Below are 14,895 nucleotides of genomic sequence, written 5' to 3'. Positions count from 1 at the left end.
GAAGTATTGATAGCAGAGCAGAGACAGCCAGAACGCACGGACAGACACACACACTCAGCCAAGTCTCACACAACACACTCATCCATTGCTTTCCTCTCAAAGTTTTGTTTGATATGGTGTGTCTAATCTAATCAAAATATAGATTCCAAGGCCTCTCGGGTGGCGCAGTGGTAAAGGGCGCTGTCCTGCAGCGCCAGCTGTGCCATCAGAGACTCTGGGTTTGCGCCCAGGCCCTGTCGTAACCGGCCGCGACCTGGAGGTCCGTGGGGCGATGCACAATTGGCCTAGCGTCGTCCGGGTTAGGGAGGGCTTGGCCGGTAGGGATGTCCTTGTCTCATCGCGCACCAGCAACTCCTGTGGCGGGCCGGGCGCAGTGTGCGCTAACCAGGTCGCCAGGTGCACATTGGTGCGGCTGGCTTCCGGGTTGGATGCCCGCTGTTTTAAGAAGCAGTGCGGCTTGGTTAGGTTAAGTATCGGAGGACGCATGACTTTCAACCTTCGTCTCTCCACGAGCCCGTACGGGAGTTGTAGCGATGAGACAAGACAGTAGCTACTAAAAACAATAGGATACCACAAAATTGGGGAGAAAAAGGGGTAAAAATGTAAAAAATAAATAAATAAATATAGATTCCACCACCACCGGGTTAGGGACAGTAACAACACTGCCCTTGAACCGAGCTAGGTGCCTCACCTCAGTAGCTCTAGTTGTCTACCTAGCCATATTGAGTTCCAGAATGTGACAGGATCATCAACAATGAGCATCATTCACCTTGTTGATTTATGAATGAAAATGATTTCTGTGCCTTCATTGATACAACCATACTTTACAACAGTCGATCTCCAATGCATTCCTATTCTATCTGCAAACATTTTGTATAAAACCCAACGATAAATCATCAATCTTCTTCTTTTTTTTGTCTCCCGCTGTTGGCGGTAGGTGTACCCGATTCAGCTGCCCTGCGCGCCGGGTAGGAGAAATGTTCAAATTTTGAACCATTTCATGTGTCTGAAGGTACAAACTCGGACTTCCCGGCAGGCCAGGAGAGCAAATCAAGTGCACTAGGCCAACTGCTGGCCAATCGGATGGCTGAGATTATAAAAAAAATCTACAGCAAAGTTGATACTATGAGATTTCAAAAAGTTTAAAACCATGACTAGAGAGAGACTGTCAACGAATACAGCAAAGAGCTTTAGTTTTTCTGAGTTAGTTCATGTTTAAGTTGTCTGTCAACACTGTCAACACTTTTTTTCAACACTTTTATATGCCCTAAAATGCATGTTCTTCCTACTTCCACTCAGACAACAACCAGCAATGTAATGAATGAGTAGGAAAGTGTATCGATAGGCTTGCGTTGTTATTATCAGTAGCTTGGGTCTTTTTTAATAGTGAAGAATTTCACTTTCTCTGTTCATTGGAGTAACAACAGGTATTTGTGCATGAGGCAGGATTAAAGCGGTGCAACTCAAATTTCGCCATCAGCTGGAAGACGGTGACCCTTTTTGGTCAGTGTCAGCAGAGGAAAAGGAGAGCGGAGGAACGTTGAGAGGCGGACCCTCACATGCTGACCAGACCTCTCGCGGGCATGTTGATTTTGTCCACGCACACCAGACGCGATCAGGACACGCAGGTTGAAATATCAAAACAAACTCTGAACCAACTATATTAATTTGGGGACAGGTCGAAAAGCATTAAACATTTATGGCAATTTAGCTAGCTAGCAATTTAGCTGTTGCTAACTAATTTGTCCTGGGATATAAACATTGGATTGTTAATTTACCTGAAATGCACAAGGTCCTCTACTCCAACAATTAATCCACAGATAAAGGGGTAGCGTTAAACCGAGTTTGTTTCTAGTACTCGCCTACTTCAGGCTTCTTCTTCTTTGGACTTTATATGGCAGTTAGCAACCAACTTTAAGGTGCATTACCACTACCAACTGGACTGGAATGCAGACCTTAGTTCATCTTTCAATCACCCACGTGGCTGTATGCTCCTAAAAACCAATGAGGAGATGGGAGAGGAGGGACTTGCAGCGCGTGAAGCGTCACAAATAGAACCAAGTTCTATTTTAGCGCCTGGCTACGCAGACGCTTGCGAGCAGTGGGGTTGCAATGATTGAATAACATGTATGTGCAAATGTATTTTGCAGCGGACGCGACGCAAGTGGTGTGGTCAGCATGTCAGCTGCTCTCTCCCTCCACTGAGACTGACCATCAGATGCAGGGACCTTCAGCCCAGTAAAGTACAAACAACAAGCTAATTATTTAAATGTATCCTCACTCAGCTGTGCCTCACGTCTAATACAACAACTGATCGATCTATTACCGGTGTGATCATATAGCCAACCTCAAATTTTGAAATATAATTTAAAAAAATGTCCCGAACAACAATGCATGGGCAGGGCAATTGAAACAAAGCCAGTACACGGTGATAATGTATTGGACCTATAGCTTACTGCACGAACTTCATTGCTACAGTACTGTTCTTAACTGGTAATGTTGCATAGGCTTACGTTTTTTAAGTCATGTTAAAAAAAAATGGAGTAGTAGATCCCGGCATGCATTTTGACTCAGAAAGTGATCTTGACTCAGAAAAGGTTGGTGACCACTGCTTTACAATGTACAGTAGATTTGTCAATCAAACACATAGGCTGCACATACAGTTGAAGTCGGAAGTTTACATACACCTTAGCCAAATACATTTCAACTCAGTTTTTCACAATTCCTGACAATTAATCCCAGTAAAAATTCCCTGTCTTAGGTCAGTTAGGATCACCACTTTATTTGAAGAATGTGAAATGTCAGAATAATAGTAGAGAGAATGATTTATTTCAGCTTTTATTTCTTTCATCACATTCCTAGTAGGTCAGAGGTTTACATACACTCAATTAGTATTTGTTAGCATTGCCTTTAAATTGTTTAACTTCGGTCAAACGTGTCGGGTAGCCTTCCACAACCTTCCCACAATAAGTTGGGTGAATTTTGGCCCATTCCTCCAGACAGAGCTGGTGTAACTAAGTCAGGTTTGTAGGCCTCCTTGCTCACACATGCTTTTTCAGTTCTGCGCACTAAATTTCTATTGGATTGAGGTCAGGGCTTTGTGATGGCCACTTCAATACCTTGACTTTGTTGTCCTTAAGCCATTTTGCCACAACTTTGGAAGTATGCTTGGGGTCATTGTCCATTTGGAAGGCACATTTGCGACCAAGCTTTAATGTCTTGAGATGTTGCTTCAATATATCCACATAATTTTCCCTCCTCATGTTGCCATCTATTTTGTAAAGTGCACCAGTCCCTCCTGCAGCAAAGCACCCCCCAACATGATGCTGCCACCCCTGTGCTTCACGTTTGGGATGGTGTTCTTCGGCTTGCAAGTCTGCCCCTTTTTCCTCCAAACATAATGATGGTCATTATGGCCAAACAGTTCTATTTTTGTTTCATGAGACCATATGCAGTTGCAAACCGTAGTCTGTTTTTTTTATGGCGGTTTTGAAGCAGTGGCTTCTTCATTGCTGAGCGGCCTTTCAGGTTATGTCGATATAGTACTCGTTTTACTGTGGATATAGATACTTCTGTACCTGTTTCCTCTAGCATCTTCACAAGGTCCTTTGCTGTTGTACTGGGATTGATTTGCACTTTTCGCACCAAAGTACATTAATCTCTAGGAGACAGAACGCCTCTCCTTCCTGAGTGGTATGACGGCTCCGTGGTCCCATGGTGTTTATACTTGCATACTATTGTTTGTACAGATGAGCGTGGAACCTTCAGGCATTTGGAAATTGCCCCCAAGGATGAACCAGACTTGTGGAGGTCTACAATTTATTTTCTGGGGTCTTGGCTGATTTCTTTTGATTTTCCCATGATGCCAAGCAAAGAGGCACTGAGTTTGAAGGTAGGCCTTGAAATACATCCACAGGTACACCTGACACAAATTATGTAAATTAGCCTATCAGAAGCTTCTAAAGCCATGACATCATTTTCTGGAATTTTCCAAGCTGTTTAAAGGCACAGTCAACTTAGTGTATGTACACTTCTGACCCACTGGAATTGTGATACAGGGAATTATAAGTGAAACAATCTGTCTGTAAACCGTTGTTGGACAAATTACTTGTGTTATGCACAAAGTAGATGTCCTAACCGACTTGCCAAAACTATAGTTTGTTAACAAGACATTTCTGGAGTGGTTGAAAGACGAGTTTTAATGACTCCAACCTAAGTGCATGTTAACTTCTGACTTCAACTGTAGGTAAAGAGTTGTATATCCCCCATGTGAGAAATTGAACAAGAAGGTTGTCCATACCTCCCATGTGTTGTGTGGTTGATACCAGGCTGGAGGCTGCTGCTCTGTGTAGTAGGCCCCCAGGTATGGGCATGGAGGGCGGGCAGGCCGGGTTGGACAGGCAGTGTGAGGAGGGTAGAGGTAGGGCCGGTGCTGCTGGGGCCAGGTATGGGGATGTGGTCCTGGTGGGCCCAAGTATTCCTGCTTCACCCCCTCAGGCTGTCCCCTTAGTTGACCCCTCACCAGCTGCACCACAGGCAGGTCAGTCGGGGAATCGAACATGGCTCTCCACGAATAGTCTTGTCTGGGTCGAAGAGAAACAGGACAGACAAGGGCCTATGCAGTCATTAAGCCACTCTGTAATGTTTGACCCTTCCCACCTTGCTCACCAAATACCCATATGGGGCCATGGGGTCATGCTTTCTTGATGATGTCCCTGTCTCTTCCTAAAGCTACTAAATCTTTTAGGGGATAATGAGAGTGTCACTGTAGTAATAAAGAGCATCGTGTTCTGTATAAACCCTCGAAATTACCGCAGCATACTGAATTCAGTTGATACATAAACTAAATCAAGCTGGGCAATTGAATTGGGGAAAACAAGTTGCCAGCAAACCAATGTTATCAGTAAATAACGAGAGCTATCTGTAAATGACTTAAAGTGACATATTGGGGACTATTCATCCGAATCATGATTCAGTGCAGTGTGGCCTGTCTGTAAACAGTGTAATACATTTAAATGCCATGTTTCACTTTACGTTGTATAGTCCCACACAGAGATTGTACGTCAATAAGTCAATTTGGGGCCTTTCTCAGTGGTCTATTATGCACATCTGTCAAATAATTGTCCCTGACCATATAACATACAAGTTGACACCTTTCATTTTCCCGGTGGTTTCGGGCAACTTCTGCCTACATTGTTAATCACCCGTGGCACAAAGGAGGACCCCTCAGCCAGCTTCGGCTGCCCTGGCCCATGCCTGTTTGAATGTCTGTGTGTCATCCCTATCTGTTCCCCATTAGAGCTCAGGCAGTGGAGAGACGGCCCCACACACTCAGAGACAGCTTTGAGAAGTAAACAGAGCAGAGACTAGAAGGGAAGGGGCCTCTAATAGGGAGGTAAGGAGAGGTGGCAGCGAGGTGGAAGGGAAGGAGAAGTGTGTGGGCCCTAAGCAATGGCCCTTCTCCTCTTCATCCCTTCTTTCACATGGAGATGTAATTGGCAAGGTTCTGGCTGGCTCTCTCTCCATCTCTCCTCTCTTTCCCCTTCTTTTTCTCTCCCCCTCACTCTCCCTCTCTCGCTTTCTCTCTCTCCCTGTCCCTCTCCCTCTCTCTGTGCATAACGCAAACACTATTTAATTTGCCCCTTCTTTTTTTTCTGTTGCCAGCATTGCAGAGCCCCCGGGGTGCTAGATAATTGCCCATTCTATCTCAGACACTGGACAAATGTGTTGGATGAGGTTGGGCGACGGGAAAATAAGAAAACATTTAGTCTACCTGTCGTCCATTCCACGGGCGATACCCTGTTTTAGCCTGCCCATTTTGAACAATTGGCCTTGTCTGCACTTGACTTGGGTCTGTGTCTGTGTTAGCCATTGTTTGCGTGTAGGTCCCTCTATTAGGGAGAGGACATTCTGCCATCTCTGACAAGGAGTCCATTTTGCCAGTGGTAATATACTAATGGGCACTTGTGGACAAGGTAATGTCACTAAACCAGGCCTTTGTTGCCAGTTGCACCCATTACACTACTTAGCCATATTTAGAGGTCAAATGGCCCTAAATCATTGAGCAGTGACTGTCTTTGTCTATCATTTACTAAACAGTTGACACCTGTGTTAGGGGTGGATAGTGTTGAATTGAAAAATAAGGATGTGACTATATATGCCCACCAAAATGATTTATATATGCATTTATACTGAACAAAAATATAAATGCAACATGTGAAGTGTTGGTCCCATGTTTCATGAGCTAAAATAAAAGATCCCAGAAAAGTTTCATATGCACAAAAAGCTTCTTTCTCTCAAATTTTGTGTACAAATTTATTTACATCCCTGTTAGTGAGTATTTCTCCTTTGCCAAGATAATCCATCCACCTGACAGGTGTGGCATATCAATAAGCTGATTAAACAGCATGATCATTATACAGGTGCATCTTGTGCCGGGGACAATAAAAGACCACTCTAAAATGGTGCAGTTTTGTCACACAATACACTGCCACAGATATCTCAAGTGTTGAGGGAGCGTTCAATTGGCATGCTGAGAGTTGAATGTTCATTTCTCTACCATATGCTGGCTCCAACGTCATGTTAGAGAATTTGTAACCGTGCCAGCCCAGGACCTCCACATACTGCTTCTTCACCTGCGGGATCATCTGAGACCAGCCAACCAGACAGCTGATGAAATTGAGGAGTATTTCTATCTGTAATAAAGCCCTTTTGTGGGGGAAAAAGTATTTTGATTGGCTGGGCCCCAGTGGGTGGGCCTATGCCCTCCCAGGCCCACCCATGGCTGTGCCCCTGCCCAGTCATGTGAAATCCATAGATTAGGGCCAAATGAATTTATTTAAATTGACTGAGTTCCTGACAAGGTAAAAGTCTGTCGTCCTGCCCCTGAACAAGGCAGTTAATCCACTGTTCCTAGGCCGTCATTGAAAATAAGAATTTGTTCTTAACTGACTTGCCTAGTTAAATAAAGGTAAAAAATCATTTGAAAAACAAAACAAATTGAACTGTAACTCAGTAAAATCTTTCAAATGATTTTATGTTGTGTTTTATATTTTTGTTCTGTATATTTCAATGAGATGGACCTCATACTACATGCATATTCCATATAGAATAGACTCAGCAAATTATATTCACAGTCTGCCGTAAAATCAAGGTTGAATATGATTGAGTCGCAAGATGATGAAACATGACATGTTAGGAAGCTTAAAAGCTTTGAATCCCCTTGTATTGTGTCCTCTCTTGCAACTTATTGATCACAGCGTGGTATGATCACTTAATTCTCCATCAATGGGTCAATCAGATCCCAGTTACATCTTCCTGGTTCAACGGGCCTCCAGGCTATTTATTTGGGGTCTTTCGAAGGCAACATGCAAATGTTATTCGGTTTCGTTCCTTTTAAAAGAGACAGCTTTCATGATTGTCACTCTGCCCCTCCTCTGCCCAACTCACACACACACATAAATGTTTTTTTGACTATTCTTGTGGGGACCAAAAAATGGATTCCCATTCAAAATCCTATTTTCCCTAACCCTTAACCCCAAACTCCTAAACATAACCCTAACTCCTAACTCTAAACCTAACCCCTAACACTAATTGTAACCCTAAACCTAAACCCCTAAGCCTAAAATAGCCTTTTTCCTTTTTCCAGACACATTTTGATTGTTTAACACTATCCCTGTGAGGACTTCTGGTCCCCACAAGGATAGTGCAACCAAAAACACACACATATACACACACGTCCTTCTCAGCCCCAGAGAGAGGAAGTCAGTGCATCGTTTCCTCAGGAGGATGTTATGTTCTGAGCGTCTGTGTCACAGTCTGACGAGCAAACCCCCCCGCCCCACCCCCCCATGCCCCCTTTCACCCACTCAACCACCCTCCACCTCTCCTCCTCATTAAAACCCATCCCACAGACACCACCATTCTGTGAGGCTCTCTGCTCTCTCGTCACCTCCTATCCCCCACTGCCTCTGTGTCTTCCTTTGAGCCTCAACCCTTTATTTTCATCAGGCAAGACATGAAGAGAAAAAAAAACATGTTTCTTCTCTCTTTCCTCTCTTGTCTTCAGTGGGCTGCTGGGGCTTTGTGACTGGCCTTTCAAGTAGCAAGCACCTATTTATTTGCTCTTTTCACCGCTAATTCTCCATCATTGTCCCTCCACACCTCCCGTGGAGCTGTGAACAAGGCAGCCATGAGAGACTGCTTTCTCTCCTTCGGATGTGAGTCACTGAGCTGGGATAATGATGAGGCTACGGACCCTGGAGAGATGCAAGCCTTATTCACGGCACAGCACAGCCCTGCTATTCTGTTCTGAACAGCCCAACCGTAAGCACTCTGCTACTCCACATTCACCACATGTGTTATGTGTGCAAATGAACTCAGATTCTAGGTCATAGTTATATGAAATTACTTCTTGACATCACTTTTCCTTTCAACTGCCGGGTAGAATAGGCCTACCAGTCCCATTCTGTGTTTCAAGATGTTTCCTGACAGTCTGATCATTCTTTGGGCTTGTTGTTTGAGAGGCATGTTGACACACAGGCTATTTGTTTTGAGGTAGCCGACAGCTTGCGTCCTTCGTCAAGATATCACACTTGTTGATTGAACCGTCTCTTCACAAATTTGTACCACCTGCGTTCAGTTATCAGACAGACAGACAGACAGACAGACAGACAGACAGACAGACAGACAGACAGACAGACAGACAGACAGACAGAGAGCATGTCTGCCTTGCGATTGCAGCATTACCCTACCCATGAGAGAGAAAATACACTTGGATCTATCTGACTGTCTGCCTCCCAAGTCAATCAGATCACTTTCGTTACATCAAAGACAAATGCGCCCCAGCATAAGAGACAGTGGATTGGTCTCAGAGGGGGGAGATAGATTCCTCGTCTCCATCCTCTATGTCAATCTATGTCATCTCTAGTTGGTCAGGTCTGGGTTGCAACGTATACCTTCACTGAACTCAATGAGACCCCCCACTGGGGTAAGGTTAGCATGGTCTCCACTTGGAACTGAACTGTTAGACCATACAATGATACAATGTTTACATTATTTCATCTCTCTCTCTCGCTCTCTTTCTACGTCATAGTCTCTGTTTCTCGGTCTCTCTCTCTCGCGTTCTTTCTGTCCGCCTTTCTGTCCGTCTCTCTCTCCGGTCTGTCCATCTCCATCCCTCTATCTCTCTCTATTCAAGCCTTCTTTCAGCATTTTAGTTTAGTGTCTGTGGAGCAGTGAAGTGCCCACTCTTTTCCCCTCTACGGCAAAGTGAGTGTCTGAAGTGCTCTCCCATCACCAGACATAGCACTTGATAGAAGAGTAGTGTCATCTCAAACCAAAGTCATCCTTTTCTTATTGAGGCAATGTTATTTAGTTCCACTATCATTAACATTAGTATAATATCTGATCTGTGTTATATCTGAGATATTATCAGTATCTGAGATACTGAACACTAAGGTGGTAGTGGTCCAAGATGCTCAACTTTTCGTCATGTTCATGTTGTCTTTCCCCTATGATCCACAAGAGGGCAATGTATACACTATTTCCTATGCTCCTTGTGGTTCCCCTCTCTTGCCATCCTATAGGAATGCATAAAGGACTATTATATGTTTAAGTCCAGTTGGGGTAAAACTATATTAAGAAATCCTATTATAGCCTAGGTATTACATGACTCATGAAATAACTGACTCATCGAGTAGTCTACTCCCACACAGATTACAACACACTGACAGCATGCCAACCCTTTTCACATAGTGGACACACCACTCATAATGCACAATATGCATGTAGAGTTTTCGCTAAGTCATAGTGACACGTTCTGTAATGACTCATGTGCCCCCTTTAAATACTGGCACTGGGTCCCTCGCCCCTCACCAGTGTAGGGTGCAAGCCAATGCATTCCTGTCTAAACAGGATGCCCATATAACATGATCAAATCAAATGCCCCGTGATGAATGTGCCAAATTACAGAAGTCCGAGAGAGTTTTATAAAACATATTGAGAATCATATCTGGTGACCAAACAAAACAGGAAATCCCCCCCCAAAAAAAGGGGGGTGTGGAAGGCTTTTCTTGCAATGCCATTGTGCACAGTGTTGAAGTTCACTGGAACAAAAACAATCACAGCACATGAGGCATGCTGTTCTCAGACAAACAAGCACAAACAACTGCCAGGCTGCAGCCACACGACTATCTACAGTGACTCACATGTTTATTTCCTTTCCTGGTACTTCTCAATCACAAAGCCAGATGGATTTTTTTTCTTTGTTTGGGGAAAAATCAAATGTCAGTAAACCGCAGCATTACTACATACATTTTAGTCAGGGCATATAATGACTTAGAATCAAGCGTATATAATAGTAATGGAACACTAGTCACTTTAATAATGTTTAAATAATGTTTACATATTGCTTTACTCATCTCATGTATATACTGTATTCTATTCCACTGTATTTTAGTCAGTGCCACTCCGACATTGCTCGAGCTAATATTTATATATTTCTTATTTCCATTCTTTTACTTTTAGATTTGTGTGTATTGTTGTGAATTGTTAGACACTACTGCACTGATGGAGCTAGAAACACAAGCATTTTGCTACACCCACAATAACATCTGCTAAATATGTGTATGTGACCAATAAAATTTGATTTGATATATTATTATTATAGAGTTAGTTTAGTTCCCCAACATCGCATAGCCAATCGGAACCATCACTTCAAAATACCCAACAAGTGTCAACAGTTTAAATGTTTCCGATGTTTGTAAAGAGCAATCCATACTGAATAAGATATACTTCCTGTTAAGCAGGATGTGGTTAGTGGAGAAGTTAGGGTTGGATAGGACCAGAGTAGGTATAAATTGTATCCAACCAATCGTCTACGGTCAGATACTTCATCCCCCCCCTCATGCTCAAGGGTAGCATTGGGGATAGGGTTATCTGATCCTAGATCTGTGGTTTGAAGTACCTCCAGACAAGGCGCAGAATTCCATCATCATCCAAATTGATGGAATCCATTCAAATGACAATCACACAGGCCTACTGCTACAAACCTTTGCTAGCTACAATTTTTAAATCAGAAATATCTGTCTAGATAAATCTGTGATGATTGGTTACGAGAATGAAAACTGAATTAGCCTACCTGTGTTTGGAGTGGGTAGCAGGTCTGTAGGTGAAGTCAATGGAGTATTATAATGTTGCACTCTAACTTCAGCTTTGGAGATCAGCCCTGGATGGACAAGTGAAAAGGCCCTAGATATTTAACCAAAACCCTGTTTCCTCTTTTGTGTCTATTGGAGTGGAGTGCAAAGGGAAGTTGTTGCGTCAAATCCTTGGTTTGACATATCTTGGACAGAAATAATCCCCCACAGATTTTGACAAGTCATCCTGCTGTGTATACTGATGAATGTGTGTCACATCACTCACTCCGTGGCGTCTTTTTCAAAGAGGGATGCGTTGTTAGGATGGAGTTCGAGCTTTTAGGAGCGGTGATCGAAAGTATAAGTGACATTTTCTGTAAAAGTTTCAGGGTGAATTTTCAGTTTTTGACATGGCATCTATTTCCTCTATGAGGGATGCTTGTGCAAGTTCTTAACATAATATTGTTTACAGTAAACAGGGCTGTTTGAAGTCCTTAAAGTCAGATACTGTACATTGTAAATGTACATTGTAAATTTAGTATAAATGTAGGCAGAGACAATTTGATATCATGAAAGAAAAATACTATCAGCAGTTACTTGACATTCCTTTTTTCTATATTTTTTACATTTTGGACTTGATTTAGACAGTTGGAAACAAAGAGGGAGACAGGCAAGTAGGAGAACAATAGGAAAGGTGGATGCAGGAATTGAACCCCAGTTCACGGTGGGGTCTGGGGATTGGTATATGTGTCTAGCCGTGAGTGTTGCTGCTAGACTGCAGGCTCTGCACAGTTACTTGACTTTCAGCTAAGTCTTGACTCCTCAATCCTCAATCATTCTTGAGACAGTCTATCCATGTCTGTCTGTCGAGTGCGGTTCCTCTTCTCATGAACAAAGAAGCATACGGGAGAACGTAATTGCCAACCTTTGTGGAACTCTGACACTCTGTTCCATCCGGTACAAAGGCAAAGCACTCTTCTATTCCGCGTCTGTTGAGCCCATGTCTGACACACACAGTATAATCTACATAATTAGAAAGATGAACAGCCCATCAGAAGTGATTTGAGAGAAAAGGCCTCCAATTTCCTCTCAAAATATGTACCATTATGATTATGTTTATTCACACCAGTTAGGGATGACGAGAGAGGGACATGGATGGGCACTTGTTTTGGCGAAAAAGAAGCATCTTCAGATTGTCCACAGGGAACAAACAGTACTGAACCCAAAAAATCAAGGCGTCAGAGAAGCACTTCATTACTCTGCTTTCTCCCTGCATTATTCTGTCTGAGGGGATGAACTAAGTGGTTAATCAAGCTGAAGCCTATGCCTTGTTTGAGGGGCCAGGAGTGGACAGGAGAGGCCCGTGGCTATGGATGCTCCACGGACCGTACACAAACACACACACACACCGCATTACAAACACGTAGGCAGGGAGTGGGCAGACGATGGAAGCAGACACTCAGAGGCTTGTGTCTGCCTCAGTGCACAGCAGAGGTGAAGGGTCGCCCAGCTCTGAGAGGGGTAGCAGGCGTCCCACTGGACAGAGGAGCTCTTCTGTGTGATGGTGAGGTGGATAGTGCAGACTACTTGTTGCATGTCTTTATATGACCTCTCTCCTGTTCTTTCTGAGAACTCAAGTATCATCATCAAGGTCTGATTGTCCAGCCAGCATTCCATCAAAAGCTAGAAGAAAGAGACACGTTTATATTTAATGAACCATTGACTTTCTACAATGTTTCTGTTTCTACATTGTTGTGTTTTCCCGCAAATAACTTTGTCCACTGCTTTAATTTGATTCACATTGATCAGACCCAATTCAATAATAACTGCTTTGTTCGTGTTTTCTGTCTATTAACCCAGTTGAGATTGCTAGTATTCCTGGTATTTCCAGCGACGATTTCCAGTGAAGATTTAAAGCATGATGATGAAAAGCATTATCCATTGATTTCAGTAGAGATTTCTAGTAAAAGCCTGATGACGATATCTCCTATTTTGTGTTTAGTCCGTAGACAGAATGTCCGTGGACAGTTCACCCTGGCAGACAGACAGAGTCGGAGAGAGGAGGCCCGGCGAGCCGAGCACAGAGATACTGTTTGATCTCCCCGGGACAGGTCAGGACTCAAATATTTAGTGTGTGATCTCTGGTAGGGAGCAGGAAGAAGAAGGGAAGCATGGCCACCGTCCCACAGAGACCCTATTATGACCAAACACATCAGGGAGGCCAGACTGGGAGATCAGTAGCAGCATTGGAAAGGAATACTGGGTCAATAATATGTGTTGGTCAATGGCCTGTGTGTGTGTGTGTGTGTGTGTGTGTGTGTGTGTGTGTGTGTGTGTGTGTGTGTGTGTGTGTTCTCTGTCCATATTTATCTTTGTCTATATATGCTTGCCTGTACTTTATCATAGGTAATAGTAGGTATATTGTATGTCATAGCAGACACATAGCCATATCTTGACATGGATGAGACAGTGACAGTGTATATGTATTTAATTAATAACTTAAACATGAACTTTAGAAGGAAGGTGATGAATATTCCATCTCAAATTCAAATTCAGACAACTCACAACAGTGTTAAACTTTTTGTCCAAAAGTTTCAGGGAGACAGTCAGATCGAGATCAACTAATCTCTCTTATCTTCAAAACTGCTAATCTTTTTTGTCCTTGATTCTGATCGATGCATTGACTCTGTTCTCCAGGAGCCGTGTCAACTCAGCCTAGTCAAGTTACACAAAAGATAAATGTTTTTAAAAAAATGAAAATGTTCCACCTTTTTAGATGGCAATTGTATGTGGCTTCATGTCTGGCTTACCTGTGCCTCTTTGATCATGCCGGAGCATGGAGATGGGATGGCTGGGCGTTTGATTCCAGGGGTACTTTGACAGCTCACAGGCTGGCAAAAGGCTGTCGGATGTCTGCAGGCAGATCAGAGGAGACAGGGTGGAAATCAGAAGTCCAGCTGGGAGAAGATCAGAAGAGACACAAACTTCAGCGAGAGCCATTGTGAGGTACACAGACAGTGGCTCTGATAACTTTTCTGTTTCTTGTTTCTTTTCTTATTTTTCTTTTTTCCTTTCGGTACGTCCTTTTCAGAATTTTGAACGGCTCATTTAAAGGGTCTGTGAGGTTTTGTCTGACTTTGACAAAAGAGGTGTTTTTTTTTCCTTTTGGTTGCCTCTCGGGGTTTGGCTTATTCGTCATGAGGGTGAATAACTGTTCGATACTTACAGTAGGCTCCACACATTCGCATTGCACATGTTTTAAGATAGGGATTTTCAGAAAAATATATTTTTTTATCTTAACGAGACTAACCTGGTTAAGGTCTGGATTCATTCCAGATCGTGGAAGATCTGCGTTATTGGTTAAAAATTTAAAAGCAACGTTCCCGCGTTCACATCTCCTTCGCATAGAGTTGATCAGGCTGTTGATTGTGGCCTGTGGAATGTTGTCCCACTCCTCTTCAATGGCTGTGCAAAGTTCCTGAATATTGTCTGGAACTGGAACACGCTGTCGTACACGTCAATCCAGAGCATCCCAAACATGCTCAATGGGTGACATGTCTGGTGAGTATGCAGGCCGTGGAAGAACTGGGACATTTTCAGCTTCCATAAATTTTGTACAGATCCTTGCTACGTGGAGCTGTGCATTACCATGCTGAAACGTGAGGTGATGGCGGCAGATGATTGGCACAACAATGGGCCTCAGGATTTCATCACGGTATCTTTGTGCATTCAATTTGCCATCCATAAAATGCAATTG

General features: G+C 43.3%; 1 long non-coding RNA gene across 1 annotated transcript; it reads right to left on the bottom strand.

Moving 5' to 3' along the window:
• Positions 1-1,882: 1,882 nt before the first annotated feature.
• LOC149973020 (uncharacterized) lies at positions 1,883-11,298 on the bottom strand. The gene is made up of 2 exons (XR_016490254.1): positions 11,141-11,298; positions 1,883-4,583 (listed from the first exon to the last, which is right to left on the bottom strand). It is a non-coding gene; the product is annotated as an uncharacterized LOC149973020 (long non-coding RNA).
• Between the last annotated feature and the right edge of the window lie 3,597 nt (positions 11,299-14,895).

Source organism: Oncorhynchus mykiss, chromosome 21 (assembly GCF_057628025.1).
Source record: "Oncorhynchus mykiss isolate SJ-2025 chromosome 21, ASM5762802v1, whole genome shotgun sequence".
NCBI classification, from domain to species: Eukaryota; Metazoa; Chordata; class Actinopteri; order Salmoniformes; family Salmonidae; genus Oncorhynchus; species Oncorhynchus mykiss.
This window is presented reverse-complemented; position numbering and strand designations above follow the sequence as displayed.